The sequence below is a fragment of the Anopheles coustani genome (genome assembly GCF_943734705.1).
Source record: "Anopheles coustani chromosome X unlocalized genomic scaffold, idAnoCousDA_361_x.2 X_unloc_108, whole genome shotgun sequence".
In the NCBI taxonomy this organism is placed as follows: domain Eukaryota; kingdom Metazoa; phylum Arthropoda; class Insecta; order Diptera; family Culicidae; genus Anopheles; species Anopheles coustani.
In genome coordinates, this window is record NW_026525058.1 from 7501 (window position 1) to 32500 (window position 25000).

The following is a 25000-nucleotide window of genomic DNA, read 5'->3' on the forward strand; positions in this document are numbered from 1 at the left end:
ATGCCCAAGTGATGACTTGATTTTGTGCTTGCTTGAATTCTTCACATTTCATACCATCGGTTAGTTGTCGAATCATTCCTCGATCATAACCTTCGTTCTTGGTTCATGTATGCTCTCTTCCACATAGGGCAAGCTAGAATTAACTATCTTACCCAGGACCGCCGAAGCAGCGTGGACCAGGGGAGAACTATACTTTGTCTTGTATGCCCTCTTCCACATAGGGCAAGCTAGAATGAACTATCTTACCCAGGACCGCCGGAGCAGCGTGGACCAGTGGAGGACTATACTTTGTTCATAACACCACAGTATTGAGTAATGTGCCCTCTTCCACATAGGGCAAGCTAGAATGAACTATCTTACCCAGGACCGCCGAAGCGGCGTGGACCAGTGGAGGACTACACAATCATGAGGTTTGATATCGACTTGTGTGTTTCAATAGGGTACCGATGGTATGTTTTGAACCGATTTGATTTAGCCATTCTGAAGTCATCACTTGGTTGAAGCGCTGAACTAGGGAGGGGCATCGTTTACATATATATTGGTTTTCGCATGCTCTACTAGGTTTATGTCATAGGGTTGGCTATCGAGCATGCCCAAGTGATGACTTGATTGTGTGCTTGCTTGAATTCTTCACATTTCATACCATCGGTTAGTTGTCGAATCATTCCTCGATCTAACCTTCGTTCTTGGTTCATGTATGCTCTCTTCCACATAGGGCAAGCTAGAATTAACTATCTTACCCAGGACCGCCGAAGCAGCGTGGACCAGGGGAGAACTATACTTTGTCTTGTATGCCCTCTTCCACATAGGGCAAGCTAGAACTAACTATCTTACCCAGGACCGCCGAAGCAGCGTGGACCAGTGGAGGACTATACTTTGTTCATTACACCACAGTATTAAGTATGGTGTCCTCTTCCACATAGGGCAAGCTAGAACTAACTATCTTACCCAGGACCGCCGAAGCAGTGTGGACCAGGGGAGGACTATACTTTATACTTCACTCACTAGCCATACTGAAGTCATCACTTGGTTGAAGCGCTGAACTACGGCGGGGTAATCGTTTACAGGTTATAATCATATAGCTGCATGCTCATTAGTAGATAATGGAATATTGTATGGCAATATGAGCATGCCCAAGTGATGACTTTGTTTCAAGCTCAACAGGTAGGGTATTGAGTCCTCTTCCACATAGGGCAAGCTAGAATGAACTATCTTACCCAGGACCGCCGGAGCAGCGTGGACCAGTGGAGGACTCTATACTTTATACTTCACACCACAGTATTGAGTACGACTTGCATAAAGCCCCTAATGAGAACCACGAGGGCTCTCTCAATGTAGAACCACGAGGGCTCTAGTACCGATTCTCTCGGTACGGCTTGGTCCGTGTTCCTTTATGCTTGTACTCTAAGTATTAAGTATTGTGTCCTCTTCCACATAGGGCAAGCTAGAACTAACTATCTTACCCAGGACCGCCGAAGCAGTGTGGACCAGGGGAGGACTATACTTTATACTTCACACACTAGCCATACTGAAGTCATCACTTGGTGGGGGTGAACTACGGCGGTATCTATCGTTTTGGTTCGGTCTATATAGGGTCGCTTGCATGCTCATTCGAATATAATGTAATTGTGTATGGCAATATGAGCATGCCCAAGTGATGACTTTGTTTCAAGCTCAACAGGTAGGGTATTGAGTCCTCTTCCACATAGGGCAAGCTAGAATGAACTATCTTACCCAGGACCGCCGGAGCAGCGTGGACCAGTGGAGGACTCTATACTTTATACTTCACACCACAGTATTGAGTACTTCTTGCATAAAGCCCCTAATGAGAACCACGAGGGCTCTCTCAATGTAGAACCACAAGGGCTCTAGTACCGATTCTCTCGGTACGGCTTGGTCCGTGTTCCTTTATGCTTGTACTCTTAGAAAGTCTCAACCCGGAGGTCTTGACTTTGATTGTCATAGTTGGACTACGACGGGGCATCCGACCATTGCTGATCGAACACCCCTGATTCACCATCTTTCGGGTAGGCGGTACGCGTACCTCCGGACGCGGAAGTCTCAACCCGGAGGTCTTGACTTTGATTGTCATAGTTGGACTACGACGGGGTATCCGACTCATCGAATACCCCAGAAGCACACCATCTTTCGGGTAGGCGGTACGCGTACCTCCGGACGCGGAAGTCTCAACCCGGAGGTCTTGACTTTGATTGTCATAGTTGGACTACGACGGGGTATCCGACTCATCGAATACCCCAGAAGCACACCATCTTTCGGGTAGGCGGTACGCGTACCTCCGGACGCGGAAAGTCTCAACCCGGAGGTCTTGACTTTGGTTGTCATAGTTGGACTATGACGGGGCATCCGACCATTGCTGATCGAACACCCCTGTTACACCATCTTTCGGATAGGCGGTGCGCGACACCACCGACGCGGAAAGTCTCAACCCGGAGGTCTTGACTTTGTATTGTTGGATAGTCCTCTTCCACTATAGGGCAAGCTGGAAATATTCCATTTTACCCAGGACTGCCGAAGCAGCGTGGACCAGGGGAGAACTTCACGGAATCTTCAGGCATCCATGATTGCCATAGTGCGTAAGCCGCCGCTGTGTGCGTCAACTCGTTCCCCGTGAGGAGGAGTCTAGCCGCCGCTAAAAGACGAAGCATTAAGTGTCCTCATTCCACTATAGGGCAAGCTAGAATGAACTATCTTACCCAGGACCGCCGAAGCAGCGTGGACCAGGCGAAGACTATACTTTATACTTCACACCACAGTATTGAGTACGACTTGCATAAAGCCCCTAATGAGAACCACGAGGGCTCTCTCAATGTAGAACCACGAGGGCTCTAGTACCGATTCTCTCGGTACGGCTTGGTCCGTGTTCCTTTATGCTTGTACTCGCGGAAAGTCTCAACCCGGAGGTCTTGACTTGGATTGTCATAGTTGGACTACGACGGGGCATCCGACCATTGCTGATCGAACACCCCTGATTCACCATCTTTCGGATAGGAGGTGCGCCCACCTCCGACGCGGAAGTCTCAACCCGGAGGTTCGGACTTAGAGTTTTTCCCATTTAAAAGTTTTTCTCTTAGCCATACTGAAGTCATCACTTGGTGAACGATTGAACTAGGGCGGGTTAATCGTTTATAGGTATCATGTGGTTTGCATGCTCTCTTAGGTTAAGGTCATGTGGTTGGCTATCGAGCATGCCCAAGTGATGACTTTGTTTCACGCTTGCTTGATTTCTTCCTGATTCCCTGTTATATAGTGTAATCATTCGAGAACAGGGAATCTTTGGTTTTGCTCAACAGGTATTGGATGTCAACTTGGTATCTAGATCGCATTAAGTCTCAACCCTTAGGTTCGGACTTGTATAGTAACATCTTGTTACGGTCTTGAGTCTCAACCCGCAGGTTCGGACTACTTAGTGTTTGATCGAATATAATATGGCAACTTGTGCCTAAGTCTCAACCCGCAGGTTCGGACTTCTGTTTATTTGGCCAATGTATGTATAAGGCAACTTGTGCCTAAGTCTCAACCCGCAAGTTCGGACTTGTGTATTTGTTCGAAGTCATGTATAAGGCAACGTGTGCCTAAGTCTCAACTCGCAGGTTCGGACTTGTTAGTGTTTCGTCAACTTTCATATGGCAACTTGTGCCTAAGTCTCAACCCGCAGGTTCGGACTTGTGTATTTGTTCGAAGTCATGTATAAGGCAACTTGTGCCTAAGTCTCAACCCGCAGGTTCGGACTTGTGTATTTGTTCGAAGTCATGTATAAGGCAACGTGTGCCTAAGTCTCAACCCGCAGGTTCGGACTTGTTAGTGTTTCGTCAACTTTCATATGGCAACTTGTGCCTGAGTCTCAACCCGCAGGTTCGGACTTCTATAGTGTTTCGTCAATTATCATATGGCAACTTGTGCCGAAGTCTCAACCCGCAGGTTCGGACTTCTGGAAGGATCACTTGGCCACTAATGATCCTTCCGCAGGTTCACCTACGGAAACCTTGTTACGACTTTTACTTCCTCTAAATCATCAAGTTCGGTCAACTTCGATAAAGCAGACGCGGTTCACGAGGATCCAGCGAACGATCATCTCCAAAGACCTCACTAAATAATCCATCGGTAGTAGCGACGGGCGGTGTGTACAAAGGGCAGGGACGTATTCAACGCTGGCTGATGACCAGCACTTACTAGAAGTTCCGAGTTCATATGGACCATTGCAATCCATAATCCCTACTAAGTGAGTATTTGAGTGATTTCCCGTTCCTCTCGGAATAGGAGACACGCTGCTACCCACATTGTAGCACGCGTGTAGCCCAGAACATCTAAGGGCATCACGGACCTGTTATCGCTCGATCTCATTTTGCTAAACACAAATTGTCCTGCTAAGCAGCGTACCGTAAGTGCACTTGCGCACACGAACAGCGAAGGTGTCAGGTCATACTCCACCGAAAGGTCCTAACCCGTTCCAATCGGCATCGACGCATTAACGCTGACTGCGTTCTAGTTAGCATATGTGAGTCACGTTCGTTATCGGAATTAACCAGACAAATCAATCCACGAACTAAGAACGGCCATGCACCACTACCCTTAAATTTGAGAAAGAGCTATTAATCTGTCTCACCTCCATAAGTTCGGACCTGGTAAGTTTTCCCGTGTTGAGTCAAATTGAACCGCAAGCTCCATTTCATTGTGGTGCCCTTCCGTCAATTCCTTTAAGTTTCAACTTTGCAACCATACTTCCCCCGGAACCTGACTTTGGTTTCCCGGAAGCTACTGAGAGCACCTGGTTGTAGCGTCTCCCAATTGCTAGTTGGCATCGTTTACGGTTAGAACTAGGGCGGTATCTAATCGCCTTCGATCCTCTAACTTTCGTTCTTGATTAAAGAAAGCATCCTTGACAAATGCCTTCGCTTTAGTTAGTCTTACGACGGTCTACGAATTTCACCTCTCGCGCCGTAATACTAGTGTCCCCAACTACTTCTGTTAATCATTACCTCCGGTCTGAGTACAAACCAATGAAAGATTAGACCAAGGTCGTATTCCATTATTCCATGCAAGATTATTCTAGGGCGTTTGGGCACCCTGCTTTAAGCACTCTAATTTGTTCAAGGTAAACGTGAGCGGTCGAGCTCTATGTTACACTTGCACCCGTTGAAGGGCACACCATGACACAGACTTGGTGCCCTACCACACCATTGAGTCGCAACCAGATTCCGACTTGGCCCACCGACCACGGGTTGACCGGGTCGGCGGAGCCGGACTGTGTTGGACAAGTATCAACTTCGAACGTTTTAACCGCAACAATTTTAATATACGCTAGTGGAGCTGGAATTACCGCGGCTGCTGGCACCAGACTTGCCCTCCACTTGATCCTCGTAGAAGGATTTATGCTCTACTCATTCCAATTATGAAACATCATTAAAGAGTTTCATATTGTTATTTCTCGTCACTACCTCCCCGTCCCGGGATTGGGTAATTTACGCGCCTGCTGCCTTCCTTGGATGTGGTAGCCATTTCTCAGGCTCCCTCTCCGGAATCGAACCCTGATTCCCCGTTACCCGTTGCAACCATGGTAGTCCTCTATACTACCATCCATAGTTGATAGGGCAGATATTTGCGAGATCTGTCGTCGGTGCGAGACCATACGATCAGCATCATTATCCAGACTTCAACTCAATGACACGGAGAACCCGCGATTGGTTTGACTAATAAGTGCACCAGTTCCCGCGAGGGTCCTGGCATGTTGCATGTATTAGCTCTAGATTTTCCACAGTTATCCAAGTAACTAGGTTGATGATCTCGTAAATTATAGCTGTTATACTGAGCCTTATGCGGTTTCACATTAAATCTGTTTGTACTTAGACATGCATGGCTTAACCTTTGAGACGAGCGTATATTACTGGTAGGATCAACCAGAATTCCGACTTTGCGTTCGAATGTTCATTGTCCCATTGCACCCGGAGGAGCAAACACCACGTTCTATATGTTGTCAAGTCCGGTAGCACACGGGAGGCGAGCCCCCGTGCGAACCTCATTGCCCTCGTATCACACACACACCCGATGCACCGGACAGGCACTTGAGCGGCATTCGACTCCGCTAAGCGCTCGTGCGCCCGATTGTGCATGCGCTGACGGGGCCTTCATACCCCTACCACAGCGACCTTATGCCAAACTTCCATGAATACTTAGGTGAGCTGACAAGGGCCTTCATTTCCCTACCATCAACTAAAGGACACGCTAGGCGCGTCCGATCATTGCAACTGCGGGGCTTTCATACCCCAATCACCACAGTACGCAATTCACCAGAGTTTAATCACAACCCCCCCGGACATGGCACACTATTAACTTGCAACAAAACTTAGTGTGTGCCGGGCACATCGGTTCCACAAAATCATTCCCGATGTACCCCAATTGGGGTTGTGAACGCATCCATGGTCCTCTGACACACCCAACCAAGCGTGGATACTACATACCTCAAACACCCAGTACACTAACAGACAAATCAATATATGGTTGCTTTCCCCCAGACATTTGCCAATCACTTGGCACCCGGACGGGAACTCGCTCCTGATTGCGCCATTGCCACCCATTTGCCAAGAGCGAGTTCTGTATGTAGATTTCATTTGGAAAGACAACCGTGTACTGGATATTCTATCCGACGATTACAGATGACGAGTACGAGACTCGACTACACTCACGGATAATACATTTTGGGTCGAGATTGCTTTCGGGGTTTTCGATTGGTCTTGCGCTTGTAAACGTATAACTTTGACTTGTGGTAACCTCGGTATGTTAGTCGATCACGTGGTTGTGAACTGGGTAAGGGTGGGCAATCTGTTCACTTGCACTCTGGGTAGGAATATGGTGAGCGCTATAGGTTAAAGATCATGGTATGGTTCCATCGTGATGACTTTCGCTAGATAGTAGTATGTTTGGATAGTTATAACGTTTTTGGCCATTTGTTCATAGTGTTCGGTCCATTGAGGAATTCGATTGGTCTTTGCTTCACACACGTGGTCGATCACTTGGATGTGAACTAGGGTGAGATTAAGGTGTTCACTAGTGCTCTTCGGTTTTGGATCAGTAATGAGCACTTGATTGGTTTCGCATAATATGTATCCATAGTGATGACTCTTTCCAGCTTAAGATTTCGTTACCAGTTTCGAATCCTCCCCACGTTCGCTTTTACTTGGTTAGGTTTTCGAGTGTAGATTTGAAAGCAATCTCATGTATGTATCCCATCTGATATAAGCCACTGACAGTTCATGTCACCTCGTTCAACTCTCGCTGGGTCACAGAAGTATGTTACTGCGCCCATTATCCCTACTCGGATAGGTTCGGTTCGTTCGTTTTATACTACGGTGAGTAAACTCAATTTGTGCATCGCATAGCCATGGAAAGCAAGCTTTCGCGGGCCTCTTCGACTGTTTTGATACGAGCTGTGCCCGTGATGCTTGTCATCCCAGGATACTAGACCCCTTTGGACGACCGCATGACCATCAGAAAGTAAATTCCACGTTCGGTTTATTTGCTACTTCCACCGTTCTAGTACTATGGGGTTGGAACCCCTAACATAAAGTATCTATGTAGAACCACGAGGGCTCTCAATGTAGAACCACAAGGGCTCTAGTACCGATTCTCTCGGTACGCTTGGTCCGTGTTCCTTTATGTTTGTACTCTTGTGTGTATAAAATTCATGTTCGATTTGGGATATTTGCTACTTTCACCTGTGCGCTGTGTATAACTACGGAGAAACTCAATTTGTGCATCGCATAGCCATGGAAAGCAAGCTTTCGCGGGCCTCTTCGACTGTTTTGATACGAGACTGTGCCCGTGATGCTTGTCATCCCAGGATACTAGACCCCTTTGGACGACCGCATGACCAACAGAATGTAAATTCCAGTTCGTTTTTGGATATTTGCTACTGTCACCGTTTGAGTACTATGGGGCTTGAACCCCTAACATAAAGTCTTTGTGTAGAACCACGAGGGCTCTATAGTACCGATTCTCTCGGCACGCTTGGTCCGTGTTCCTTTATGTTCGTACTCTTGTGTGTATAATATTCATGTTCGGTTTGGGATATTTGCTACTGTCACCGTTTGAGTACTATGGGGCTTGAACCCCTAACATAAAGTCTTTGTGTAGAACCACGAGGGCTCTATAGTACCGATTCTCTCGGCACGCTTGGTCCGTGTTCCTTTATGTTCGTACTCTTGTGTGTATAATATACATGTTCGGTTTGGGATATTTGCTACTTTCACCTGGGTCCCGTTCTTCATACAAGTCTGCCTTGCTAATGTGGTAACTTTATAGTGTAGTTCTGACATCCCAATTTTGGGACTTAGCCGATTTTTCATGAATTTCCATATGACCCATAGGGTCCCTTTCTTCATACAAGCTTGCCTAGGGCGATCGGTCAAAACTTGTCTTACTATTCGATTGGTCTTCGCAGTTTCACCCTAGGCAATTCGCCTAGGTCTGTCTTCTTGAGGAGGCCAAAACCCGAAATAAGGAGGTCTGGCCGACCCTGAAACCTCCCCTGTCTTAACTACACTAACCCGATTTTTCAGGGTCCTCAGCGCCATACAACTTTGCCTAGGTCACTTATACTCTTGACTTAGGCCATCTGACTTGGTCCGTGTTTCTTCCTAGGGTTCACCTAGGTACTTTGCCTTGCTTGATGTGGTAACTTTTTAGTGTAGTTCTGACATCCCAATTTTGGGACTTAGCCGATTTTTCATGTATTTCCATATGACCCATAGGGTCCCTTTCTTCATACAAGCTTGCCTAGGGCGATCGGTCAAAACTTGTCTTACTATTCGATTGGTCTTCGCACTTTCACCCTAGGCAGTTCGCCTAGGTCTGTCTTCTTGAGGAGGCCAAAACCCGAAATAAGGAGGTCCAGCCGACCCTGAAACCTCCCCTGTCTTAACTACACTAACCCGATTTTTCAGGGTCCTCAGCGCCATACAACTTTGCCTAGGTCACTTGTACTCTTGACTTAGGCCATCTGACTTGGTCCGTGTTTCTTCCTAGGGTTCACCTAGGTACTTTCCCTTGCTTGATGTGGTAACTTTTTAGTGTAGTTCAGACATCCCAATTTTGGGACTTAGCCGATTTTTCATGTATTTCCATATGACCCATAGGGTCCCTTTCTTCATACAAGCTTGCCTAGGGCGATCGGTCAAAACTTGTCTTACTATTCGATTGGTCTTCGCACTTTCACCCTAGGCAGTTTGCCTAGGTCTGTCTTCTTGAGGAGGCCAAAACCCGAAATAAGGAGGTTCAGCCGACCCAGAAACCTCCCCTGTCTGAACTACACTAACCCGATTTTTCAGGGTCCTCAGCGCCATACAACTTTGCCTAGGTCACTTGTACTCTTGACTTAGGCCATCTGACTTGGTCCGTGTTTCTTCCTAGGGTTCACCTAGGTACTTTGCCTTGCTTGCTGTGGTAACTTTTTAGTGTAGTTCAGACATCCCAATTTTGGGACTTAGCCGATTTTTCATGTATTTCCATATGACCCATAGGGTCCCTTTCTTCATACAAGCTTGCCTAGGGCGATCGGTCAAAACTTGTCTTACTATTCGATTGGTCTTCGCACTTTCACCCTAGGCAGTTTGCCTAGGTGTAGCTTCTTGAGGAGGTCAAAACCCAAAATAAGGAGGTTCAGCCGACCCAAAAACCTCCCCTGTCTAAACTACACTAACCAGATTTTTCAGGGTCCTCACCGTCATACAACTTTGCCTAGGTCACTTGTTCTCTTGACTTAGGCCATCTGACTTGGTCCGTGTTTCTTGCTAGGGTTCACCTAGGTACTTTGCCTTGCTTGATGTGGTAACTTTTTAGTGTAGTTCAGACATCCCAATTTTGGGACTTAGCCGATTTTTCATGTATTTCCATATGACCCATAGGGTCCCTTTCTTCATACAAGCTTGCCTAGGGCGATCGGTCAAAACTTGTCTTACTATTCGATTGGTCTTCGCACTTTCACCCTAGGCAGTTTGCCTAGGTGTAGCTTCTTGAGGAGGTCAAAACCCAAAATAAGGAGGTTCAGCCGACCCAAAAACCTCCCCTGTCTAAACTACACTAACCAGATTTTTCAGGGTCCTCACCGTCATACAACTTTGCCTAGGTCACTTGCACTCTTGACTTAGGCCATCTGATTTGGTCCGTGTTTCTTGCTAGGGTTCACCTAGGTAGTTTGCCTTGCTTGGTGTGGTAACTTTTTAGTGTAGTTCTGACATCCTCATTTTGGGACTTAGCCGATTTTTCGTAAAATGCCATATGACCCATATGGGTCCTTTGCTTCATATAAGTTTGCCTTGCTTGGTGTGGTAACATTTGAGTGTAGTTCTGACATCCTCATTTTGGGACTTAGCCGATTTTTCGTAAAATGCCATATGACCCATATGGGTCCTTGCCTTCATATAAGTTTGCCTTGCTTGGTGTGGTAACATTTGAGTGTAGTTCTGACATCATCATTTTGGGACTTAGCCGATTTTTCGTAAAATACCATATGACCCATCAGGGTCCTTTGCTTCATATAAGTTTGCCTTGCTTGGTGTGGTAACATTTGAGTGTAGTTCTGACATCCCCATTTTGGGACTTAGCCGATTTTTCGATCAATACCATATGACCCATCAGGGTCCTTTGCTTCATATAAGTTTGCCTTGCTTGATGTGGTAACACATGAGTGTAGTTCTGACATCCCCATTTTGGGACTTAGCCGATTTTTCGTAAAATACCATATGACCCATCAGGGTCCTTTGCTTCATATAAGTTTGCCTTGCTTGGTGTGGTAACACATGAGTGTAGTTCTGACATCCCCATTTTGGGACTTAGCCGATTTTTCGTAAAATACCATATGACCCATCAGGGTCCTTTGCTTCATATAAGTTTGCCTTGCTTGGTGTGGTAACACATGAGTGTAGTTCTGACATCCCCATTTTGGGACTTAGCCGATTTTTCGTAAAATACCATATGACCCATCAGGGTCCTTTGCTTCATATAAGTTTGCCTTGCTTTGTGTGGTAACATTTGAGTGTAGTTCTGACATCCCCATTTTGGGACTTAGCCGATTTTTCGTAAAATACCATATGACCCATCAGGGTCCTTTCCTTCATATAAGTTTGCCTTGCTTGGTGTGGTAACATTTGAGTGTAGTTCTGACATCCCCATTTTGGGACTTAGCCGATTTTTCGTAAAATACCATATGACCCATCAGGGTCCTTTGCTTCATATAAGTTTGCCTTGCTTGGTGTGGTAACATTTGAGTGTAGTTCTGACATCCCCATTTTGGGACTTAGCCGATTTTTCGATCCATACCATATGACCCATCAGGGTCCTTTGCTTCATATAAGTTTGCCTTGCTTGGTGTGGTAACACATGAGTGTAGTTCTGACATCCCCATTTTGGGACTTAGCCGATTTTTCGTAAAATACCATATGACCCATCAGGGTCCTTTGCTTCATATAAGTTTGCCTTGCTTGGTGTGGTAACATTTGAGTGTAGTTCTGACATCCCCATTTTGGGACTTAGCCGATTTTTCGTAAAATACCATATGACCCATCAGGGTCCTTTCCTTCATATAAGTTTGCCTTGCTTGGTGTGGTAACATTTGAGTGTAGTTCTGACATCCCCATTTTGGGACTTAGCCGATTTTTCGTAAAATACCATATGACCCATCAGGGTCCTTTCCTTCATATAAGTTTGCCTTGCTTGGTGTGGTAACATTTGAGTGTAGTTCTGACATCCCCATTTTGGGACTTAGCCGATTTTTCGTAAAATACCATATGACCCATCAGGGTCCTTTGCTTCATATAAGTTTGCCTTGCTTGGTGTGGTAACATTTGAGTGTAGTTCTGACATCCCCATTTTGGGACTTAGCCGATTTTTCGTAAAATACCATATGACCCATCAGGGTCCTTTGCTTCATATAAGTTTGCCTTGCTTGGTGTGGTAACATTTGAGTGTAGTTCTGACATCCCCATTTTGGGACTTAGCCGATTTTTCGTAAAATACCATATGACCCATCAGGGTCCTTTCCTTCATATAAGTTTGCCTTGCTTGGTGTGGTAACATTTGAGTGTAGTTCTGACATCCCCATTTTGGGACTTAGCCGATTTTTCGTAAAATACCATATGACCCATCAGGGTCCTTTCCTTCATATAAGTTTGCCTTGCTTGGTGTGGTAACATTTGAGTGTAGTTCTGACATCCCCATTTTGGGACTTAGCCGATTTTTCGTAAAGTACCATATGACCCATCAGGGTCCTTGCCTTCATATAAGTTTGCCTTGCTTGGTGTGGTAACACATGAGTGTAGTTCTGACATCCCCATTTTGGGACTTAGCCGATTTTTCGTAAAATACCATATGACCCATCAGGGTCCTTTGCTTCATATAAGTTTGCCTTGCTTGGTGTGGTAACATTTGAGTGTAGTTCTGACATCCCCATTTTGGGACTTAGCCGATTTTTCGTAAAATACCATATGACCCATCAGGGTCCTTTGCTTCATATAAGTTTGCCTTGCTTGGTGTGGTAACACATGAGTGTAGTTCTGACATCCCCATTTTGGGACTTAGCCGATTTTTCGTAAAATACCATATGACCCATCAGGGTCCTTTCCTTCATATAAGTTTGCCTTGCTTGGTGTGGTAACATTTGAGTGTAGTTCTGACATCCCCATTTTGGGACTTAGCCGATTTTTCGTAAAATACCATATGACCCATCAGGGTCCTTTGCTTCATATAAGTTTGCCTTGCTTGGTGTGGTAACATTTGAGTGTAGTTCTGACATCCCCATTTTGGGACTTAGCCGATTTTTCGTAAAATACCATATGACCCATCAGGGTCCTTTGCTTCATATAAGTTTGCCTTGCTTGGTGTGGTAACATTTGAGTGTAGTTCTGACATCCCCATTTTGGGACTTAGCCGATTTTTCGTAAAATACCATATGACCCATCAGGGTCCTTTCCTTCATATAAGTTTGCCTTGCTTGGTGTGGTAACATTTGAGTGTAGTTCTGACATCCCCATTTTGGGACTTAGCCGATTTTTCGTAAAATACCATATGACCCATCAGGGTCCTTTCCTTCATATAAGTTTGCCTTGCTTGGTGTGGTAACATTTGAGTGTAGTTCTGACATCCCCATTTTGGGACTTAGCCGATTTTTCGTAAAATACCATATGACCCATCAGGGTCCTTTGCTTCATATAAGTTTGCCTTGCTTGGTGTGGTAACATTTGAGTGTAGTTCTGACATCCCCATTTTGGGACTTAGCCGATTTTTCGTAAAATACCATATGACCCATCAGGGTCCTTTGCTTCATATAAGTTTGCCTTGCTTGGTGTGGTAACATTTGAGTGTAGTTCTGACATCCCCATTTTGGGACTTAGCCGATTTTTCGTAAAATACCATATGACCCATCAGGGTCCTTTGCTTCATATAAGTTTGCCTTGCTTGGTGTGGTAACATTTGAGTGTAGTTCTGACATCCCCATTTTGGGACTTAGCCGATTTTTCGTAAAATACCATATGACCCATCAGGGTCCTTTCCTTCATATAAGTTTGCCTTGCTTGGTGTGGTAACATTTGAGTGTAGTTCTGACATCCCCATTTTGGGACTTAGCCGATTTTTCGTAAAATACCATATGACCCATCAGGGTCCTTTCCTTCATATAAGTTTGCCTTGCTTGGTGTGGTAACATTTGAGTGTAGTTCTGACATCCCCATTTTGGGACTTAGCCGATTTTTCGTAAAATACCATATGACCCATCAGGGTCCTTTGCTTCATATAAGTTTGCCTTGCTTGGTGTGGTAACATTTGAGTGTAGTTCTGACATCCCCATTTTGGGACTTAGCCGATTTTTCGATCAATACCATATGACCCATCAGGGTCCTTTGCTTCATATAAGTTTGCCTTGCTTGATGTGGTAACACATGAGTGTAGTTCTGACATCCCCATTTTGGGACTTAGCCGATTTTTCGTAAAATACCATATGACCCATCAGGGTCCTTTGCTTCATATAAGTTTGCCTTGCTTGGTGTGGTAACACATGAGTGTAGTTCTGACATCCCCATTTTGGGACTTAGCCGATTTTTCGTAAAATACCATATGACCCATCAGGGTCCTTTGCTTCATATAAGTTTGCCTTGCTTGGTGTGGTAACATTTGAGTGTAGTTCTGACATCCCCATTTTGGGACTTAGCCGATTTTTCGTAAAATACCATATGACCCATCAGGGTCCTTTCCTTCATATAAGTTTGCCTTGCTTGGTGTGGTAACATTTGAGTGTAGTTCTGACATCCCCATTTTGGGACTTAGCCGATTTTTCGTAAAATACCATATGACCCATCAGGGTCCTTTGCTTCATATAAGTTTGCCTTGCTTGGTGTGGTAACAGTTGAGTGTAGTTCTGACATCCCCATTTTGGGACTTAGCCGATTTTTCGATCCATACCATATGACCCATCAGGGTCCTTTGCTTCATATAAGTTTGCCTTGCTTGGTGTGGTAACACATGAGTGTAGTTCTGACATCCCCATTTTGGGACTTAGCCGATTTTTCGTAAAATACCATATGACCCATCAGGGTCCTTTGCTTCATATAAGTTTGCCTTGCTTGGTGTGGTAACATTTGAGTGTAGTTCTGACATCCCCATTTTGGGACTTAGCCGATTTTTCGTAAAATACCATATGACCCATCAGGGTCCTTTCCTTCATATAAGTTTGCCTTGCTTGGTGTGGTAACATTTGAGTGTAGTTCTGACATCCCCATTTTGGGACTTAGCCGATTTTTCGTAAAATACCATATGACCCATCAGGGTCCTTGCCTTCATATAAGTTTGCCTTGCTTGGTGTGGTAACATATGAGTGTAGTTCTGACATCCCCATTTTGGGACTTAGCCGATTTTTCGATCAATACCATATGACCCATCAGGGTCCTTTGCTTCATATAAGTTTGCCTTGCTTGGTGTGGTAACACATGAGTGTAGTTCTGACATCCCCATTTTGGGACTTAGCCGATTTTTCGATCCATACCATATGACCCATCAGGGTCCTTGCCTTCATATAAGTTTGCCTTGCTTGGTGTGGTAACATTTTAGTGTAGTTCTGACATCACCATTTTGGGACTTAGCCGATTTTTCGTAAAATACCATATGACCCATCAGGGTCCTTGCCTTCATATAAGTTTGCCTTGCTTGGTGTGGTAACATTTTAGTGTAGTTCTGACATCACCATTTTGGGACTTAGCCGATTTTTCGTAAAATACCATATGACCCATCAGGGTCCTTTGCTTCATATAAGTTTGCCTTGCTTGGTGTGGTAACACATGAGTGTAGTTCTGACATCCCCATTTTGGGACTTAGCCGATTTTTCGACCAATACCATATGACCCATCAGGGTCCTTTGCTTCATATAAGTTTGCCTTGCTTGGTGTGGTAACATTTGAGTGTAGTTCTGACATCCCCATTTTGGGACTTAGCCGATTTTTCGATCCATCCTATATGACCCATCAGGGTCCTTTTTCTTCATATAAGTTTCCCAAGACTTAGTGCTTTTTACCTTTGGACACCAATATCACCCTTACGGGTTTCTTTGATCTTCTCACTTTGTATTGACCAAATGTAGGTCTTGCCATGCCAAACATATAATTGTTCTACACCAAGTCTCTATCTCGTACCGCCAGCTCGGTACATTCGATAAACCTGCCCTTAAGGCACCCGGGACTTAGTCATTTTTTCACATTTTTCATGATTTTGAGGCAACTTTTCTCGACTTTGTCACCTTATATCACCAAGATCCTTTCCCTTTAGCGCTTCACTCTGTTCGTATGATATTTAGCGCTGACTATCACCTTTCTATCGCTGACCTCAACTTCTTATTCGGTGCCATAGAGCCAGAGATATTTGGTGTATGCTGTTATAAGGGAAGTTTGTCACTTTTTCAAAGGCCCACTTTGGGACGCCCATATCTCACCTTCACGTATCTTCGATCTTCTTGTCGTCTATGGACGAAACTTAGGCCTTGTCTTGGCCAACTTATAAATGTTCTACGGCCAAGCCGTATCTCTTACCGCCAGCCCGGTATTCATGGACTTAGTTGGATTTTCGCCTCTCGTGGTAACAATTTCAGACTTTGACTCACAATAACACCCAAACGGTCACATGCTAGCGCTTTGCTTGGAAGGAATTATAGTTAGCGCTATCTTTTCTCTTTCCATCGATACCTTGTTCGTTCCATTCCATGCCATACAGCCGAAGTTATGATGTTTCCCGTTTTCCATATCATGTGGAGCTTATGCTCTGGGAAAACCATCTAACACCTGTACCACCCTTTTAGGTACCACCGATCTCGAGACTATGTTCGGGCCAAATATAGGTTATAACATGCCCAACTTATAATTGTTCTACACCAAGTCTCTATCTCTTACCGCCTGCTCGGTATTTTACTCGTAAGTCCAAATTTCACAACTTGTACTTTTTGGCCCAATGTACTCGAGTTTCAATTTTGGTAACATTTTTCGACTTTGACGCTTAATAACTTCCAAATCATGCTAGTTAGCGCTTTGCTTTCTTCTAGTCGTATCTAGCGCTGGGTGTTACCTTTCCAAAACATATCCTAGCTCTACAATCCATGCCATACAGCCGGAGCTACATGGTGCACAAGTCAAATCCATTTTAGCCATGTTTCATTTTTGCTAATTTTTGACCACTCGTATCACCCTTCCAGAGTGGTCCGATCTTCTCGCTTTCTATGGACGACTTTTAGGTCTCGTAGAGGCAAACTTATAAGTATTCTACGTCAACCCGCTATCTCTTACCGCTTGCTCGGTATTCTTGGTCTTGTGTGATTTTTGGCCATTTTGGTATTATTTTTCCACTTTGTCGCTTAATAACTCAGTTTTGCTCAACACTTAGCGCTTCGGTTGTTTGGGATTATAGTTAGCGCTCGGTTCGACCTTTCCAACACTGATCTAAGCTTGTCGATCCGTTCCATACAGCCTGAGTTATTCGCGATACCGTGTTTCAATCCATTTCTCAAGTCTCGTTTTGGTCCAACTTTGAACCAGCCATATCACCCTGATGGGTACCTCCGATCTTCTCGCTCTATATTGGCCAAAGTTAGGTCTTGTGGTAACGTACTTATGATTGTTCTACGCCGTGTTCGTAGCTCTTATCGTTCGCCCGCTATTTTCGATCATAAGGTGAATTTTCGCCTCTAAACCACCATTTTTCACCTTTGCCCTCTAATATGACCGACTTGCTCAACACCTAGCGCTTCGCTTGGTAGGACACATAGCTAGCGCTCGTCAAGACCTTTCCAACGCATATCCAAGCTTTCCGATCCGAGCCATACAGCCTGAGCTATAGGCGATACCGTTTTTCCCATTTTCTTGGTCACACGCACTTTAGGGTACCCCTTTTTGCCTTTGACCCTTAATACCTCCTCCGGGTCACTAGTAGGCGCTCAGCTTGGTAGGAAACATAGCTAGAGCAGGCCTTCACCTTTCCAAAACTGCCGAAAGTGTACCGATCCGACATCTAGAACCAAAGTTATGGTCATTCCCATCATGCTCTACTTTCATGGTCAACCTCCACCAAGCACACCTAGGTTGGACCAACTTTCACCAACTCATCTCGAACCCCAAATTTGCTTCGACCTACTAGGTTTCCCTAGTAAAGTGGTCAAAACATCCATTACAACACGACTGGTCTTTCTGGTCGTCGACCTAGGCGACTTTGTTCGACGACCACCACCCCATGGAACTAAAAGACGTCCCTTGATACGGACCACCGATACATTTTCCGGCCTGTCTAAACTACACTCATCGAAATTTTTTTGGGTCCCCACCGTCATACAAGTTTCCCTAGGTCAAGTTTTTCTTCCGGATCGGCCGCGGACCTCACTTTTCATTATCTAGGGAGGCCATAGGGCCCCAAAAGGGGTTTTTTAAAATTTTCGACACTTTCGACTTTGGTCGGATTTTTTCCGATTTTGGTCCGACCTAGGGACTTGGTGGTCCAAGGAGCCTCGGGACCAAACTTTTTTCTCAGGGGTCCCTACCTCCATACAACTTTGCCTAGGTAAATTTTTTGTTCCAAATCGACCGCGGATTTCACTTTTCAATATCTGGGGCTCGTGTAGAGTCCGAATATGAGGTTTTCTCATTTTTCGACATTTTCGACTTTTTTCGACTTTTTTCGGGTTTTTCGACCTAGGGGTCCGCCGAACAAATTTTGGGTCAAAAATTTTTATTGAACTAGTCGAAAGTACGCAAAAAGATAAGACTTTTTGCCGAAGACACCATGCCCCGGAACCGACTCCTTCCCCTTCAAAATAGGGGACAAACGTGATTTTTGAAACTTTTCCTTAGGGAGCCCAAGACTTAGAAAATTTTCAAATTCTCGATTTTTCGATTGCGAGCTAGCGCTTTGCGGTCTTCGGCAATGTTGTAGATCTCGACGAGATAAAACTTTTTGGTCAAGGGACATTTTGCCCTCCGACCCCTCCTTCCCCCCGCAAATCGCCCCCCAAAGTGCAATTTTTGCATTTTCACCTCTTTGCACGCACTGTTCGGCCCAAATGGCCACTTTCTATGGGTCTGAGCGCTTTGCGGTCTTCGGCAAACTTTTAGAGCGTACCCAGTTCTAATTATAATTGTTCTACACCACCTTCGTACCTCTTCATCCCTGGCCACTATTCGCGTACCAAGGTAATTTTTGTTCATTTTGTCAACATTTTTCATCTTTGACTGCTTATATCGGCCTTGCCATGAACCGATAGCGCTTCGCTGTGTTCTAACGTAAGTTAGTACTACTCAATACCTTTCCAAATCATGTCTTAGATTGTCATTTGCTTGCATACAGCCGGAGCTATGAGCGATACCGTAAAAAGTACCGAAACTTGGAAAAATCCTTGGATCGCCCATATCCCCCCTTTGGGGGCCAGATATCGAAAAAAGTTCTGATTCAAAAAGTTGCGCCTTAACGTGTTCTAGTTATGCCTAGAACATTTCACTTCGCTAGCTGGCCTGCAACTTAGCCGTAATTGGGATTTTAGGGTGTTCTTGGAGGGCCCATTTCCTGCGACTTGGTATCTTTTGGGCCCTATGTTTCTCTAATATCTCCACAAGTTTTCCAGATAGCTTTCTCATACTTTAAGAGTGCCTAGAGCACCTCAAGACCTTTCCAACGCTATGCCGTTCGCCTCGCTCGGACATCTACAGCCGAAGTTATTCGAGGTACACGGTACCTTACCCTGTTTTCTCAGTACTTGGTCGAAAATTTCGATCAGCCATATGACCGACTTGGACAACCCTGAGCGGGTTGGCCCCATATAACTAAACTTTCGTCTCGTGGAGGCAAACTTATAAATATTCTACGTCAACTCGCTATCTCGTACCGCCTTGACGGTATACTTGGTCCAAGGGCCATTTCCAGCGACTTTGTCGCCATTTCGCTCTAAGTTTCGCTAATACCTTCGTCCGTGGACATGGTGATTTTTTGTTCGTATTTTTCCTTGATAGTCCCACTCAAGACTATTCCATACCAGGGCCGAGCGTCCCGCTAAGTGCCATACAGCCTGAGCTGTAATTCATGAAAGGTACCTCTACCAGTTTTTGTCATACTTGGGTACAAACTTTGGATCGACCATATCTCCACTTTGGAGGCCAGCCAGCACCTTGGCCCCATATACTTTTTTGTTGGTCATACCATGCACCAAATATAATTGTTCTACGCCAACTTGCTATCTCTTCTCCAACTTGCCGTTATTCTTGGTCCAAGTCTCATTTCATTCGTTTTTGGACCCATTTTGCTATATGTTTCACTAATAGCTTCGGCCATGGACAAGCTGATTTTCTGTTTGTATTTTTCCTTGATAGTTCCACTCAAGACCATTCCAAAACACACCGCAACTTGTCGCTCGGTGGCAAACTGACCGAGTTATAATTCATGAAAGGTACCTCAATTTGGTACACCACGTGGTCGGCCCAAACCATAAACCGACCAAACGACCGACTTGGAGCACCCTGACCGGGTTGGCCCCATATAATGAAAGTTGCGTCTCTACACGCCCAACTTATGATTATTCCACGCCAAGTCGCTATCTCTTACCGGTAAGCCGGTATTCACCTTCCAAGGGGGATTTTGGTCAAGTGCCATTTCCTGCGACTTGGTCCCCGAATACGACCATCATCACCTAATATCTCCGTGGTCTTTCAATTCAGCCTCATGAAACTTTCAGGGTAGATAGGTCTCCCCGAGACCTTTCCAACAGTGAGCCGTTTGCCTCGCTCGGCCATCTACAGCCGAAGTTATTAATGGTACTTGGTACCTTACCCTGTTTTTTCCATACTTGTTCGTACTTGGGTACAAACTTTGGATCGCCCATATCTCCACTTTGGAGGCCAGCCAGCACCTTGGCCCCATATACTTTTTTGTTGGTCATGCCATGCACCAAATATAATTGTTCTACGCCAACTTGCTATCTCTTCTCCAACTTGCCGTTATTCTTGGTCCAATTCCCATTTCATTCGTTTTTGGACCCATTTTGCTATATGTTTCACTAATAGCTTCGGCCATGGACAAGCTGATTTTCGATTGGTATTTTTCCTTGATAGTCCCACTCAAGACCATTCCAAAACACACCGCAGCTTGTCGCTCGGTGGCAAACTGACCGAGTTATAATTCATGAAAGGTACCTCAACTTGGTACACCACGTGGTCGGCCCAAACCATAAACCGACCAAACGACCGACTTGGAGCACCCTGACCGGGTTGGCCCCATATAATAAAAGTTGCGTCTCTACACGCCCAACTTATGAATATTCTACGCTAAGTCGCTATCTCTTACCGGTAAGCCGGTATTCACCTTCCAAGGGTGATTTTGGTCAAGTGCCATTTCCTGCGACTTGGTCCCCGAATTGGACCATCATCACCTAATATCTCCGTGGTATTTCAACTCAGCCTCATGAAACTTTCAGGGTAGATAGGTCTCCCCAAGACCTTTCCAACGGTGAGCCGTTTGCCTCGCTCGGCCATCTACAGCCGAAGTTATTAATGGTACTTGGTACCTTACCCTGTTTTTTCCATACTTGTTCGTACTTGGGTACAAACTTTGGATCGCCCATATCTCCACTTTGGAGGCCAGCCAGCACCTTGGCCCCATATACTTTTTTGTTGGTGATACCATGCACCAAATATAATTGTTCTACGCAAGCTTGCTATATCTTCTCCAACTTGCGGTTATTTTTGACTCAAGTCCCATTTCCATAGTTTTTGGTACCAATTTGCTCTATGTTTCGCTAATAGCTTCGCCCAAGGACTTTGTGATTTTTTGTTCGCATTTTTCCTAAATAGTCCCACTCAAGACTATTCCAAATCACACCTTAGCTTGTCGCTCAGTGCCATACAGCCAGAGTTTTAATTCATGAAAAGTACATCACCTTGGTACACCACGTGGTCGGTCCAAACCATCAACCAACCATATGACCGACTTCGAGTCGAGCTAGCGGCTAGGCTCAATATAATGAAATGCGTGTCTTGATGCGGGCTACTGACGGTCTGAACAATGTAGCTCGCTAGCTCGTCTCTAAACTTGTGTTTTGGTCGAATATTGGGTGTTCATGTACCACTTCGGGTAACATGGACTTTGGTGCAACTTTACCACTTGTGCACTTAATAACTTCCCGGTCATTCAAGTCTTTGCCTTCATACTTTCAGGGTAGTTAGGTCTCGTCGAGACCTTTCCATACATATGCCAAACTCATCGATCGGACATCTATAGCCCGAGTTATTCGCGGTACACCGTACCTTACCCTGTTTTTTCCTCAATTGGGTACAAACCTTGGAACACCCATATCGCCCCTTTAGAGACTAGCTGGCACGTTGGCCTCATATAATGATAAGTGCACCTCAACTAGGGCTACTGACGGTCAGAACATTTCAACTCGCTAGCTCGGGCCCACACTTGTGTTTTTCTCGAATATATGGTTCAAGTGTGCCACTTTGGGCACTTATGGACATTTTGTCCCCACACAACTTTCTTGCCTTGGTAGATAGGGTCTTGTGTTCTCGGGCAAAAAGATGCACCAAGATATGGTCTAACTTTCGTTCTTTTACCGCAAAGCGCTATCTCCAACACCCGAGGAGATAGAAAGAGATTATGTTCGGTATATCGGTCTTCCATGGCCTACTATGGTAAGCCCCTGCAGGGTATGCAACCGAAGGTGCTTGGTACATATATTTGGTGCAATATCGGTGCAAAGTAGGTGTTTGCTTGATCGGGCTATAACTTTCTTGGTTGATGTTGGATTGCTTTGCGGTCTTCGGGGGATAGTTAGGGAACATGTTGGCCAACATTTCCTTATTCCTCAGCCTGGCCGTACCTCTTACCGTCTAGGCGGTATTCATGCTCTAAGTTGGAACTTGTGTTCCTTCGGGCAACTTTTCTGACTTTGACGCTCAATAACTTCCGTTCATATGCAGTCTAAGCTCTGCAACTCTCAGGAAAGCTAGTACTACTCATTTCCTTTCCATATCAGTCTTTGGCTTGTCGATCCGATGTCTACAGCCTTAGTTATTCACGTTCCCTGTGAAGGTAGGTTTTTGCCCATTTTCCAGTTCATGTGGTAACATTCCCGGACTTTGCCGGCTTTCTCTTCATGTGGTAACTTGCTTGCTCATGTGGTAACTTGATAGTGTATTTCTGACAGACCCAATCTTGCACTTAGCCGATTTTTCTCTTCATATCATATGGATCCATCATATGGCCATCTTGCTTGCTTGTGTGGTAACTTGATAGTGTATGTCTGACAGACCCAATCTGGGACTTAGCCGATTTTTCTCTTCATATCATATGGATCCATCACTAGGCAATCTTGCTTGCTTGTGTGGTAACTTGGAAGTGTATTTCTGACAGACCCAATCTGGGACTTAGCCGATTTTTCTCTTCATATCATATGGATCCATCACTAGGCCATCTTGCTTGCTTGTGTGGTAACTTGGAAGTGTATTTCTGACAGACCCAATCTGGGACTTAGCCGATTTTTCTCTTCATGTCATATGGATCCTTCACTTGGCCATCTTGCTTGCTTGTGTGGTAACTTGGAAGTGTATTTCTGACAGACCCAATCTGGGACTTAGCCGATTTTTCTCTTCATATTATATGGTTCCATCCTTAGGCCATCTTGCTTACTTGTGTGGTAACTTGATAGTGTATTTCCGACCGACCCAATCTCGGACTTAGCCGATTTTTCTCTTCATATTATATGGATCCATCACTAGGCCATCTTGCTTGCTTGTGTGGTATCTTGGAAGTGTATTTCTGACAGACCCAATCTGGGACTTAGCCGATTTTTCTCTTCATATCATATGGATTCATCACTAGGCCATCTTGCTTGCTTGTATGGTAACTCGGAAGTGTATTTCTGGCAGACCCAATCTCGGACTTAGCCGATTTTTCTCTTCATATAATATGGATCCTGGACTTAGCCGATTTTTCTCTTCATATCATATGGATCCATCACTAGGCCATCTTGCTTGCTTGTGTGGTAACTTGATAGTGTATTTCCGACAGACCCAAACTCGGACTTAGCCGATTTTTCTCTTCATATAATATGGATCCTGGACTTAGCCGATTTTTCTCTTCATATCATATGGATCCATCACTAGGCCATCTTGCTTGCTTGTGTGGTAACTTGGAAGTGTATTTCTGACAGACCCAATCTCGGACTTAGCCGATTTTTCTCTTCATATTATATGGATCCTGGACTTAGCCGATTATTAGGTTATTATATATGGATCCTGGACTTAGCCGATTTTTCCCTTCATATAATATGGATCCTGGACTTAGCCGATTATTAGGTTATTATATATGGATCCTGGACTTAGCCGATTTTTCTCTTCATATAATATGGATCCTGGACTTAGCCGATATTTCTCTTCATATAATATGGATCCGGGACTTAGCCAATTTTTCTCTTCATGTGGTAACGTATGCCAATCGCTCACAAGTCATGGGATAAGGGTACTTGTGTTCTTCCATCTTCTAAGTCCCGCACGGGGACATCGTGATCGCCCCAAGTCCGGAATAGCGCCAAGTCAAGCCCCACGCTGGCCGTGCAGGACCTGTTAGCGGGGGCCCCACTGACAGCACTAATCCGGACTTAGAAATTATATCTTTCTAATCGAACACCACACACGCAACACCACCATACCACCATCTCCTTGCAAGTACCTAAGTACCCGCAACTCCATGGTGAAGGCAATGTCACTCCATCACCAACCTCTTTGCACTGCAAGCACTTGCGTACCCACAACACTCCGAGGAAGGCAACGGCGCGCGATGCTCGACTCCACACACCACACCACACCACACCACCGATGGCCAGCCAGCCAGCCAGCCCAGCTAAGGACTAACCAACCAACCAACCACCAATGGCCTAGGCCAGCCGGATCCCACCTTCAAGTCCAAGCACAGCCAAGTGCAAGTACCGCCAAGTGTTCACCAACCAACCATCACACCACACCACACCATCGATGGCCAGCCAGCCAGCCAGCCCAGCTAAGGGCTAACCAACCAACCAACCACCAATGGCCTAGGCCAGCCGGATCCCACCTTCAAGTCCAAGCACAGCCAAGTGCAAGTACCGCCAAGTGTTCACCAACCAACCATCACACCAGGTCAGCCGGCCGGTACCCACCTTCAAGTGCCTTTACCCTCGGGTGCAAGCTCAATCAAGTGTTAACCAACCAACCCGGCCAAGGCAGCCAACAGGCCGGCACCCTACAGCACCGACCCGCCATCACCACCTCAACCGTTGACCATGCAAGTGGTCTCGGACAACAGGCGATACCCGAAGTACATCCGAAGAGTGTATATCAAGTGTTTGTTCACCAAGTCCTCAACCAACCCCAAGTACCCGGAGGTACCCAGAGTGTTGGATCCGCCAACCACTACCAGCACTCCAAGTCCTTGCGAACCCAAAGTGTTT